Source organism: Macaca mulatta, chromosome 4, assembly GCF_049350105.2.
Source record: "Macaca mulatta isolate MMU2019108-1 chromosome 4, T2T-MMU8v2.0, whole genome shotgun sequence".
Lineage (NCBI taxonomy): Eukaryota > Metazoa > Chordata > Mammalia > Primates > Cercopithecidae > Macaca > Macaca mulatta.
In genome coordinates, this window is record NC_133409.1 from 146,098,345 (window position 1) to 146,109,424 (window position 11,080).

At 42.3% G+C, this 11,080-nt stretch overlaps 1 long non-coding RNA gene across 1 annotated transcript; it reads right to left on the reverse strand.

Annotated features, from left to right (window-relative positions):
• Window positions 1-4,308: 4,308 nt before the first annotated feature.
• Window positions 4,309-8,389, reverse strand: LOC144340415 (uncharacterized). Its single transcript, XR_013416522.1, has 2 exons — window positions 8,301-8,389; window positions 4,309-4,752 (listed from the first exon to the last, which is right to left on the reverse strand). It is a non-coding gene; the product is annotated as an uncharacterized LOC144340415 (long non-coding RNA).
• Between the last annotated feature and the right edge of the window lie 2,691 nt (window positions 8,390-11,080).

Consider the following 11,080-nt stretch of genomic DNA (forward strand, 5'->3'; position numbering starts at 1 on the left):
TTTTTGAGACAGGTTCTCACTGTCTCCCAGGCTGGGATGCAGTGGTGTGATCACGGCTCACTGCAGCCTTAACCTCCGGAACTTCAGCAGTTCTGCCAGCTCAGCCTCCTAAGTAGCTGGGACCACAAGCATGCACCACTACACCTGGCTAATGTTATTTTTTGTAGAAATGGAAGTCTCACCATGTTGCCCAGGCTGGGCTTCTGTATACTTTAAGTCATTTCTAGATCACTTATAATACCTAATACAATGTAAATGTTATATAAATAGATGTTATACTATATTTTTAAATTTTGTATTGTTTTTAATTGTTATATTGTTATTTTTTATTATTGTTGTTCCTGTTGTTTGGAATATTTTTTATCCCAGTTGGTTGAATCCATGGATGTGGAACCCATAGATATGGAGGACCAACTATATTTATTATTTAGATCAAGATATATTTCAGTATATAAATTTAAAAATATTTTCTGAAATAAAAGAAGATTGACTCTTCTTTTCAAGGAAAGGAACTTACCATGAGCCAGGGAAAATTGATTCAAATATATCCTAGTAAAACTAATGGACTAGGGATCTTTTCTTGCTACCTGAGTAAATAGTATGAAAAATATGGTGGTTGAAGAGACAAAGTATCTGTCAAAAGGAATTGTCCTTTTGATAAATTTCAATTTTGTAAGAGATTATATATATTTTGTATATATATTTTGCATTATTTGTATATATGTATATTTTATATATTTTATATGTGTGTGTTTATATATGTGTGTGTATATATATATTTGACTCTCTATATCCATGGGTTCATCTAATTACCTCTGCTTCTATTTAACATTGTACTGGGCTGTTTTGAAGTGACGTTCAGGGTATACAATCAGGACAGTGCAGAAGTTCTGCTCTGTAGAGGAGTTGTATGAGTGGATGTTGAAGAGCCTCAAGTCACCTTCTCAACCCTCCTACCAATATAGCTTCTCCCTAACTGGTTGAGATGAAGACTTAACCTGAAGATTGGCTTCTTGTTACTGGTTTTCTGGTGCCCAGGTTATATGGTTTGGCTGTATCCCCACCCAAATCTCATCTTGAATTGTAGTTACCATAGTCCCCACATGTCGTGGGAAGGACCTGGTGGGAAGTAATTGAATCATGGGGGTGGTTTCTCCCATGCTATTCTTGTGATAGTGAGTAAGTTCTCATGAGATCTTATGGTTTTATAAGGAGCTTCCCCCTTCACTCACCTCTCATTTTTCTCCTTCCTGCCACCATGTGAAGAAGGACATGTTTGCTTCCCCTTCTACCATGATTGTAAGTTTCCTGAGGCCTCCCCAGTCATGCTGAACTGTGAGTCAATTAAACCTCTCTCCTTTATAAATTATCCAGTCTCAGGTATGTCTTTATTAGCAGCATGAGAACGGACTAATACACCAGGACTCTCTTAGTGTTTGTTCTTCCCCATCATACCCTTCACATCTTTCTCTGTCCTATCTTTCTCACACACACATATACACACATACACACACCCCCTTTAGCTCATTACTGTGATACTGTGGCTTCTGTCCTTCCCCAGTATTCATTATTGGACAGAGGAGCTAGGGGATATGAGTTCACAGACCAAACTAAGGTATCTGAGTAAAGCAACCACTTCAAAAAAAAAAAATCATGGCCAGATGACAGATACCATCAGGAGATGCATTAGAACAGATGAACCAAGAGTTTAGAATAAGCATAATAAATATATTAAAGTATGTAAGTGAGGATATTAGCAACATGATAATAATGAAATCAATACATTGTATATGTACAATTCTGGGTTTCAGGGTTTTACTTTTAGCACGTTAGATATGGCATTCCATTGTCTTTTGGCCTTCAATATTTCTGATGAGAAGTTAGCTGATTTGTCTACTCATGGTTCCCTGTATGTAGTATATGCTGTTTTTCTTGGTCATTTTCCAGATTTTCTCTTTTTTAGTAGGTTGATTATGATGTGTTCAAGAGTAGTTTTCTTTGTATTTATCAAGTTGTGTTGGGCTTCTTGGATCTGTAAGCTTATATTTATCATCAAACTTGTGAAAATTTTGGCCATTATTTCTCCAAATAATTTACTTCTCCAAATTTTTCTGTCCCATTGCTTATTTCTTCTCCTTCTAGGAACTGAATTTTGTGTCTGTTAGATGATTTTATATTGTCCTATAAGTTACTGAAGCTTTGACTATCTTTTCAAATATTTTCTTCTCTGTTCCTCAGATTATTATAAATTTTATTGATTTTTATTCAAGTTCATCTTTTCTTATTTCATCTTCAATATTCTGTTAAGCCTGTCTAGTGAGATTTTTCACTTCAGATATCATGCTTTTTAATTTTGGAATTGCCATGTGGTTCTTTTTTGTAGTTTCTAGTTCTTTGTTGAAATTGCCCATCTGTTCATTCATTATGACTGTGTTTTCAAAGTCCTTAAAAACATATATTTGCTCTAAAATCTTTGACTACTAATTCTAATAGTATGAAGTGTTTCAGAATTGGTTCTCATTGACTGCTTTTCTTTTTTCTTTTCTTTCTTTCTTTCTTTTTTTTTTTTTTTTCTTTGAGACAGAGTCTTACTCTATCACCCAGACTGGAGTGCAATGGCGCCATCTTGGCTCACTGCAGCCTCTGCCTCCCTGGTTCAAGTGATTCTCCTGCCTCAGCCTCCTGAGTAGCTGGAATTATAGGCACGCACCACCACGCCCAGATAATTTTTGTATTTTTAGTAGAGACGGGGTTTCATCATGTTGGCCAGGATGCTCTTGATCTCTTGACCTCGCGATCCACCCGACTCAGCCTGCCAAATTGCTGGGATTACAGGCATGAGCCACTGTGCCTGGCCGACTGCTTTTCTTTTGACTATGGATCACATTTCCCTGCTTGTTTTCAAGTTTAGAGTTTTAAAAAATCTTTATTATTCTAAGCATTATAGATAGTATGATGTAGAGAATCTGGATTCTGTTACCTTCCTCTGAAGAGCATTTATTTTCAGGCAGCTAACTTGGCAGGCATAAAATTCCAAATTCTGTGTCCCTTGAGATGGGCAGCAGCTAAACTTTCTGCTCAGTTCTTTCAACTTCCTGTCTTTTACCTTCTGCTTGTTTCTTGCTGGGCTCCTTAAAGTATCCCCTATGCATGCACAGGTCAGGAGTTGACCAAGGATTTAATCAAATTTTATATGCACTTTTAAGAAGTGGTTAAAAGTGCATATAAACTCTGTGGTTTCTTCATTCCTAGATTTTCTTTCTAAATCCCATTCTCTGACTTGCCAAACCAGTAAGACTAGCCACTTTCTGGCCATCCTGTGCTACCTGTTCTGAAGAGTACCCTCAGGCAAAACCCTTGTGATCACAAATCTTCCCCGCTGCACTCCCTTCTTCTGGTGGTTTCCTCCCCGTCTCGCTTCTGCCTGCTTTTGGTCTCTCCAGTGCCTTCCAATGGTTGTGTTTGTTTATTATCTCTATAATGACTATAATACAATACAAGCGACTCCACCACTACTAAAAGCAGAACCTCTGACTTTTGATTTAAAACACTCAAGGGAAGAGGTTGACTTTTCTGAAATCAAATACAGACACCCAAGGTAGAGATGTGCCTTTGCTAGTCATCAGCATATGGATGGTATGTAAAGCCAGGAGAGTAGAAGAGACCATTTAGAGGGGAGCATGAACAGAAAAGGGCAACCAAGGAGAGAGCCATGGGCACCATTAGGAGATGCATGAGAGGAGTTGGAAGAGACTGAAAAGAAAAAACTGCAGTAAGAAGAAAACTTTGGGGGAATTAAGAAAAAAAGAAACTCTTAGAGATTCAGTTTCTATATTTGTTAAATTGGAATAATTGCTGTGTAATTAGTGTGAAGATTAGAAATGATATATTTAAAGTACCCAGAAGAGTCCACCTCGAAAACATGCAACAAAAGGATAGCTACACTACCCATGACTTATATCTGTTATATTTTGTTTCCTTATTTCATGCAAATAGAATGAAGGTCCCCTACATGTCTTACCAGGGGATAGGTGGTGTTGGAACGGAAAAGGGAGAGAGGATCAACAACCAAGGAGCCAGATGAGAGGGGGAAGGGCCTCCAGGGTGCCCGTCCAAAGTGGACTCTGGATTAATCAGCATCAAAATGGGAGAAATGAAACATGTTTCCCCCACCCCCAGGACTCCGTGTGTTTGCATGACTACTGAGTTGACTCCCTCTGGCTGTGAGCAGTACCTCCCGGTCCTTTCAGGGAAATGGGCTCAATTCACACAAAAGGAAGTAAAGCCTACAAATCAAGTCAAAAGGTAGAGCTCTTTAAATATTTATTTACTGGCCAGGCGTGGTGACTCGCGCCTGTAATCCCAGAACTTTAGTAGGTCAAGGTGGGCAGATCACTTGAGGTCAGGAGTTCGAGACCAGCCTGGCCAATGTGGTGAAACCCCGTCTCTACTAAAATTAAAAAGTAGCCGGGCATGGTGGCGGGCACCTGTAATCCCAGCTACTCAGGGGGCTTAGGCAGGAGAATCACTTAAACCTGGGAGGTAGAGGTTGCAGTGAGCCGAGATCATATCACTGTACTTCGGCCTAGACAACATAGTGAGACCCCGTTTAAAAAAAAAAAAAAAAAATTATTTACTGGCCGGGCACAGTGGCTCATGCCTGTAATCCCAGTACTTTGGAGAGGCCAATGCAGATGGATCGCTTGAAATCAGGAGTTGAAGACCAACCTGGCCAACATGGTGAAACCCCATCTGTAATAAAAATACAAAATTAGCTGGGCATGGTGGTGGGTGCCTATAATCCTAGCTACTTGGGAAGCTGAGGCAGGCGAATTGCTTGAACCACAGAGGCAGAGGTTGCAGTGAGCTGAGATTGTCCCACTGCACTCCAGCCTGGGGTTCAAGCAATTCAAGACTCCATCTCAAAACACAAAATTTATTTACTGCTTGTATTAGTCCATTTTCACACTGGTGATAAAGACATACCCGAGACTAGGTAATTAAGAAAAAGAGGTTTATGGGCAAGGTGCCGTGGCTCAAGCCTGTAATCCCAGCACTTTGGGAGGCCGAGACGGGCAGATCACGAGGTCAGGAGATCGAGACCATCCTGGCTAACACGGTGAAACCCCGTCTCTACTAAAAAAATACAAAAAACTAGCCGGGCGAGGTGGCGGGCGCCTGTAGTCCCAGCTACTTGGGAGGCTGAGGCAGGAGAATGGCGTAAACCCGGGAGGCGGAGCTTGCAGTGAGCTGAGATCCAGCCACTGCACTCCAGCCTGGGCGACAGAGCGAGACTCCGTCTCAAAAAAAAAAAGAGGTTTAATGAACTCACAATTCCATGTGGCTGAGGAGGCCTCACAATCATGGAGGAAGGCAAAAGGCACTTCTTACATGGGGGCAGGCGAGAGTGAGAGGCAAGCAAAAGGGGAAACCCCTTATCAAACCATGAAATCCCATGAGACTTATTCACTACCTCCAGAATCATGGGGGAACCTCCCCCTGATTCAGTTATCTCCCACCAGGAACGGGGACCCTCCCACAATACATGGGAATTATGGGAGCTACAATTCAAGATGAGATTTGGATGGGGACACAGCCAAACCATATCACTATTATTACTTATTTTTATTATGTTATTTATTGGATTATAACCAAAGTATAAAATAAACACCTGTGGGCCCATAGACCTAAATTATTGAGAAAAATCGCCCATGCAGAAATATTCCAAATAATTTATCTAGATATTCCCTTCTCAAAGAAGTGGAGTACTCTTCCCCTCCTTAAATATGGGCTGTGCTTAGTGACTTGTTTCCAAATATTATAGTGTGGGAAGAAGGGGGAGAAAATCACTTCACAGTGGAGAAGTCTGGCAAACACTGCCTTAGCCAGGTGATCAAAGTTAACATCAGCAGTGCTAAGTCATATTGATAGGATATAGCCTTGATATGATGTGATGAGAAGGTTACTTTACTACTGTAGTCTTCCTCCAAAACCACATTACCCGAGTCCAATCACGAGAAAAACATTAAACGCGTCCCAGTTGAAGGACATTTTACAAAATCCCTGACCTCCTCAAAACCATCAAGTTCATCAGAAGCAAGAAAAATTTGAGAAACTGTCATGGCCATGAGGAGTTTAAGACACATCATGACTAAATGCATATGGCATCCTAGATGGGATCCTGGAACAGAAAAAGAACATTAGGTAAAACTTTAGGAAGTAAGTTTCACTGTAGAACTTTGGTGAAAAACAAAGGAAACTGAACAAAGTATGAACTTTACTTAATAATAATGTATCAGGCCAGGTGTGGTGGCTCACGCCTATAATTCCAGCACTTTGGGAGGCCGAAGTGGGTGGATCACCTGAGGTCAGGAGTTTGAGCCCAGCCTGACCAATATGGTGAAACCCCGCCTCTGCTAAAAATACAAAAATTAGCCAGGTGTGGTGGTGCGGGCCTGTAATCCCAGCTACTCGGGAGGCTGAGGCAGGAAAATCACATGAACCCGGGAGGCAGAGGTTGCAATGAGCTGAGATTGCACCACTGCACCCCAGCCTGTGTGAAAGAGTGAGAATGTCTCAAGAAAAATAAGTAATAATATATCAATATTGGTTCATTAGTTGTGAAAAAGTACTGTACTAAGATATTAATAAGAAGGAAGCTGGGCACAGCATATATGGAAATTCTCTGTACTCCTCTTGCAGCTATTCTATAAATCTAAAATTAAAAAGTTGTTCTTTGTATAAGTTTTTGTTTGTTTTTTAAAGGATGAGGTCTTGCTGTGTTGCCCAGGCTGGTTTTGAACTCTTGAGCTCAAGTGATCTTCCTGCTTCAGCTTCCCAAGTAGCTGGGAATACAGGCATGCCCCACTGTACCCTTAAAATAAAAAGTATATATGTATATATTATATTATATATATTATATATATACACACATATATATATATATATAATCTTAATACTGTACACAGATAAGTTCTTTTGAGATCATTTTATTCCTGGTTCTGAAAGACGCAGCTGAAGTAATGGCTTCACTGTTTAAAAAAAAAAAAAAAAGGGATAGGAACAGGTAGGGCTGGTGTGGACAAAGGCAAGCAGACTCCTAGGCAGGCAGAGATGGGTGCCAATTAATTGGGCAGAAACAATGGAAAGGTCTCAGAGAGAGAAGCAAAGAAACCCATATCCCATCCCACCTATTTTTAAAAATTGATGCCTAGGCTGAACACATCAGAAGTAGTCAGTGGCCAACACTGGTTTAAAAAAAGAAAGGAGGGAAGAAGGAAGGGAGAGGGGTAAGGGGGGGAGAAAGAGAGGGAGAGAATTTCCATTTATAAAAATTACTCTTATTTAAAACAGCTTTTTGGAATGTTAGCAGGATTTCACAATGCAGACATCTCAGTTTGAGACAGCTTGATTGATTTCCTGATTTCCAGGAAAACGGAGCTATCATCTTGTTCCTGCTTCGTTGTTTACTGGCATAAATATGCAGTTCTTACAAAATGTGAAATGGCTGCTGAAGAAGTGAAATTTAATTCTTTTTGATATATTGTTCCAAATCCCCTCAAAAATGAAGAAACCAGTGGAGAAACTTTCTTCCTCCCTTCACAAAAAAAGAATGTGAAGAATTCTGGAAGATTTTGTTCCTTTGGGAGTTTGTACATGAACTAAAGGCTCTGAACCAGTCTGTTGGGGTACAGAGTCAGATGGGAATAAGCACAGTTCACCTCCGTAGTTTCGTGTTATACCTGCACAACCCAACCAAAAACTGGAGGGCAGCAGCCATGTTTTGTAGGTCCCATATTCCCAAGAGTATTAACATCATCCACAAGTTTTTTGAGTACCCACTGATACAACCACAACAATAGTAAAAATAGCTAATATTTACTGTGCACTCTGTGTATGCACTTTGCCCTCACTAGTCCTATGAGCTAAGCTCTTCCAAGATTCCATCTTGGAGAAGGAAAATAAGGCTCAGAGGAGGAAAACAGCCTGCTCCAAAATGCATAGTGTGACAAGCAGGCTTACATGCCCAGGTATTTGGTTAAACAGTCTAGATGTTGCTGCAAAGAAATTTTGTAGATGGAATTAGCATTTACAATCAGTTGGTTGTAAGCAAAGCAGATTACCCTCCCTACTGAGGGTGGGCCTCAACCTACCAGGAGAAGGCCTCAAGAGCAAAGGGGGAGGTTTCTAGAAAAAGGAATTCTGACTTAAGACTACAACATAGAGATCTTGCCTGAGTTTCCAGTCTGCCTGGCCTGCGCTATGAATTTCAGATTCAAGATTGCAACATCAACTCTTACCTGAATTGCTAGCCAGCTGGTCTGTCCTACAAACTTCAGACTTGCTAATCCCTGGCAATCTTGTCAGCCAATTCCTAAAAATAAATAAGGATGGATGGATGGATGGATGGATGGATGGATAGATATATAGATAGATGAATGATACAGATATAGATAGATGATAAATATAGATGATATAGATAGATAATAGATATATATATAGGTGGATATAGATAGATGATAGAGATTTTTGCAAGTTCTGCATATATCCTGTTGGTTCTGTTTCTCTGGAGAACCCTAATACACATGGCTAGTAAGTGGCAAAGCCAGGATGCAACCCCAGGTCTTTTTGAATGCAAAGCTGAGGCTCTTAACTCCACACTCTGCAGACCTTGCCCAAAAGGCTACGTATACCAGGGTTGTAATATAAGCAAGAGCTGCTGTAACCGAGGTGTGTTCCTACTGTGGGAACTAACACAACCAGGCAGGATATGGTACCTGGTGCTGTAAGCAAGAGGGGGCTATTTTTGGTTTTGATCAAGGGGATGTGTCTCAGCAGCATTAAGGAAGAAGAATCTGGCAGCAGAACAGATAAGGAAGAGCCTAGAGGGAGGAAATCATTGTGTATTATTAATCTTATAATAGAACAGGTGCAAAGGGGCCTAAAGTGGCCAACACAGAATATTTGGGAGGAGCATTATCACAGAGGGGCCCCTAGATGTGGGACGAACAGGGAAACAAGGCAGAGGCAGGGAGGAGCCAGCAAGGTGGCCCTGCTAAATGGCCAAGAGACAGAGGGCATCGTGGGCCAGAGTGGGGGAGTCTGATGGGAGAGCTGGTCTAGGGAGGTTAGTTTAGGAAGGTTAAGTGAGAAGAGATGGGGTGGCTCGGTGGGAGGATTCCACAGAAAGCCTCCGGAGTCAGATCCAGGCTCTAGAGAGAAGACCAGGCTGGAGGGCCAGTACGGCTGGGAAGAAAGGAAAGCCACAGGCTAAGGACTTTGCTCTGTGAGCTAGGTCAAAGGCAGCAGGAAGCTGGCCCAGTGACCAGACTGGGGAGATAGAGCTGGAAGGCACTAGGGGGTGGGAGACAGTCACGCCACTGAGGCAGAGGGGCTCCCTGTAGAGGAGGGTGGCAGGCATGGTGGAGAGGCGTAGGACCCAGGACAGCAAGATTTGTTGATCAGAGACTGCTGTAGAACATGACAGATTCCTTGTGGACGGAGGGTAGATGCCGAAGGCAGGTGTCAGGGTGTTTGCTAGGGAGTCGTGGTGAGAAAACAAAGGTGACAAACACAGACTCCTCTTTGAAGACAGTTTGTCAAGAAGGTAAAGAACCCAGGTGGGAATAAGGTAGTAGACCCATTGAGGAGGGATTTAACATGGACACAAGGTGAGTGGGAAAAACTGCTACTGAGAAGGAGGAAGTGGAGATGTCAGGAAGATGGGGTAATTGAGGAGAGAAGAGGATGTGGTAGAGAAAATAATAAAAATAACAGTTAATGCTTGGCAAGCACTTCCTTTGTGCCAGGCACTGTTCTGAGTACATTCCTTATTTTTATTTCTTTAGTGTTACTGTCCCCATTTTACAGATGAAGAAACTGAGGCCCCAGATTACAGGGCTGGTGAGAATAACATGTCGTATGTCTCCAGAGCTAACAGTTAACTACTATAGTGTGCCACACAAGGAGAGAGCAGCAGTAGAGAGGGGTGCCACTTCCTCTGATGGAGGATAAAAAAGAAAGATTGCCAGTATGGGCAACATAGTAAGACCCTGTCTCTACAAAAAATAAAAATAAAAAAATTAGCTATGTATGGTGGCATGTGCCTGTAGTCCTAGCTACTTGGGAGGCTGAGGTGGGAGGATTGCTTGAGCCCAAGAGTTTGAGGCTGCAGTGGGCTATGGTTGTGCCACTGCACTCCAGCCTGGGCAACAGAGCGAGACCCTGTGTCTAAAAAAGAAACAAATAAGATAAAAGGAAAGGCTGAACTAAACTCAAATTTCTAAAGGCAATGCCCTATCCTGCTGGGCTGGAGGAAACCCAACTGTAACCTTTACTGGGGTTCTTCCTTGGAACCCTAGAAAACTTCTGCATCTTATGGATCCCACAATCTGGAGAAAGCCCCCGTGCGTATGAGTCTGTATTGAAACCACTGAGATGCTGTGCCAGTTAAGAATGTGTGGGCCATACATACAAGAAACCTGCCTGATAGCAGCTTAAGCTAAAAAAGTGATTTAGTTATTTCACGTAGCAAGAGGTCTAGAGGCAGGCAGTCCTCAGAGTGGTTTCATAGTTCCCTGATGTATCCAAGCATTTAGGATCTTTCTATCCTTGCATTCCATTGTCCTCAGTGTGTGGGCCTTTTACCCTAGGCTTGCTATCTCATGGTCACACCATGGCTGCCAGAGCTGCAGAGCTCACAAAACCATCTTCAGGGCAGGTAGCAGGTACAGACCACCTGTATCTCCTTCCCAGACTTCTCCCAAGTTCTCTTGGGCAGGACTGAGTCCTAAATCGATCCCTAGCAAAGGGAAAATCAGCACACTTGGTTTAGGGCTTTCATGGGTCACCCTCTGGAGCTGGAGGAAAGGCCCACCTTCCCGAGCAAGCGGCATCTAGAATAGAATGTGGGTTCTTTAAGGAACATGGGAGAATGGCTGTTGGGTGGGTAACCAACACTTCTGTCTCAGAAGACCACTGACCCAGTCCACAGGACTGTTTGGGGTCCATGGTCTGCTGCCCCAGGCCACACTCCGGAGACAGAAATTTCAGCCAAAACCAGGAGCCCTGGGCTTAGGGT